Source organism: Leptinotarsa decemlineata, unplaced genomic scaffold (assembly GCF_025532065.1).
Source record: "Leptinotarsa decemlineata unplaced genomic scaffold, Ldec_3_MD MMD2_tig00026369_RagTag_RagTag, whole genome shotgun sequence".
NCBI classification, from domain to species: Eukaryota; Metazoa; Arthropoda; class Insecta; order Coleoptera; family Chrysomelidae; genus Leptinotarsa; species Leptinotarsa decemlineata.
Window position 1 is genome coordinate 92,301 of NW_027412709.1, and position 2,639 is coordinate 94,939.

The window sequence follows — 2,639 nt, forward strand, 5'->3', positions numbered from 1 at the left end:
TACCAGCCCAAACATTCACGTTGAATTTCCGTTAGTGTTTGGTTTGCAATATCCCATGGGGATTTTCTTCGGCCCATATATGGAGATTATGAGAGTTGATAACTCCATCTCTACTGAAACCTGCTTCATCAGTGAATAAAACTCGATTAATAAAAGTCATATCCTCTCTTTGCCTATCCATGAACCAATTGGCATATTCCAGTCGTGCTGGAAAATCTTGAGGTGTCATGGCATGTATCTTCTGCATGTGAAATGGGTGGAGCAGTTGTTCCCTAATTATTCTATGAATAGTGGACTTGGATGTATGGAACTGTTCTGATAGATTTCTGATGCTCATTGAAGGATCATCAGCGATGGCTTCCAAAATATTTTCCTCCAATACAACGGTACGTACAGTCCTAGGAGCACCCTCACCACCTCGTTTTGGCAAAACTGTACCTACAATAATATCGAAATAAAACAACGTGCTCAAATTAATTATCAATTATTATTACATACCTGTCTCCCTCAAGCTGCGATCGACACGCTCGAATGTTTCTCTTGACGGTACCGTTCGATTGGGAAAATGCTCGGAATACAGACGACGAGCTTCTGCAGCATTACAAAATGCTCGTCCATAAAATACATGCATATCTGCATATTCATTGAATGTAAACTGTTCGGCCATATCAAAAATATTCAAAATATCCTATAGAATATTGACAATACAATGATAGTCATATGACAACGCACCACTCAACAAAACAAAATCGCATTCCAGTTTCTCATTTTTTATCAAAACTTTCTAAAAGGTTTTTTTGTCAACATCTGTGAAAGAAATGGAACATAATTATTCCCTGGATATTTTTCACCTGATCATGTGCAGCCGTTTTTGTAGTTCATTCGTTTGCTTTTTATTAGTATAGTAAATATTTTTTCCGATGTGCGTTTTTTCAGCTGAATTTAGATTCGTGTTAAAGAATTTCTCCCATAAAATTATAATTATCAGTGAAACTCCTCAACAGTTTAGCTGTGAAGAAGTATTTGAAACATTCGAATGTTGAGTTTCATGAGATTCAGATAACTGATCAACACGAAACGTGATTATTCCACACGTATTATGTACATACAAAATATGGAATGAATTCGATATTTCATAGTAGAGTAGCTTGTTAGTTTAAAAACACCACGAATCTACAGAACTTGATATTTCTTTTGAAAAAATATCTGCTATCACAATTGTGACTTAAACTTCCATATAGGTACTGTACTTTTTGTTTACGACTTCATTTTAGCATACTTTTTATTATTCTGTTATAAATGTTGTTGAATTAACGTTATCATTATTATTTCTGCTTTGATAATTATTCATTTCAAATAATGGTGGACGAGCGGGTTTGATGTCGTCGAGTAGAACTACATTTTTATCAAGACTCGTTGCTCCGATCGACTTTCCACACGAGTACTTTTATTCATAAAATTGTCCAAGTAACCTTATTTTGTTGAAAAATATTGAAAAATATCTGTCATTTCAAAGTTTTGGGGTGTGGACCATCGGGGGTAGTCCGTTCCGGTGAGGAAAAGAGGAAGTCGGGGACACCCTGTATATATATATATATATATATATATATATATATATATATATATATATATATATATATATATATAAATAAATAGATAAGTACTCTTTGATCATTCCCATATTGATTTCAATTTAAGAGCCACCGATATACAGCTGTTTCAGCCTATTGGGCATCGTCATTACCGGGCAGGCGGTCCTCGATTGAAGACAAAATGAGAAAAAACCAAGAAAGTACTTGATAAAAATAGCTGCGTAAACGCAAGCGAAACATAAGTGGAACCACCTATTGGTGTGACACCCAAGTCAACTTGCCAAGTTTTTATGTCAGTGTTGGTGGTTTGACCAATCAACTGACAACTGCGGTAGCAGAAATTTGGAAGCTAACCTGAAATGCCATCGGAAAACGAATCCACATGTTTCTAGAAATGATATGAAATCTAGAAAGGTTAATGCAGTCAAGCTGCTGGAAAATAATTCCATGAAAATCAAAAAATAAATAGATAAGTACTCTTTGATCATTCCCATATTGATTTCAATTTAAGAGCCACCGGTATACAGCTGTTTCAGCCTATTGGGCATCGTCAGTACCGGGCAGGCGGTCCTCGATTGAAGACAAAATGAGAAAAAACCAAGAAAGTACTTGATAAAAATAGCTGCGTAAACGCAAGCGAAACATAAGTGGAACCACCTATTGGTGTGACACCCAAGTCAACTTGCCAAGTTTTTATGTCAGTGTTGGTGGTTTGACCAATCAACTGACAACTGCGGTAGCAGAAGTTTGGAAGCTAACCTGAAATGCCATCGGAAAATGAATCCACATGTTTCTAGAAATGATATGAAATCTAGAAAGGTTAATGCAGTCAAGCTGCTGGAAAATAATTCCATGAAAATCAAAAAATAAATAGATAAGTACTCTTTGATCATTCCCATATTGATTTCAATTTAAGAGCCACCGGTATACAGCTGTTTCAGCCTATTGGGCATCGTCAGTACCGGGCAGGCCGAAACAGCTGTATACCGGTGGCTCTTAAATTGAAATCAATATGGGAATGATCAAAGAGTACTTATCTATTTATTT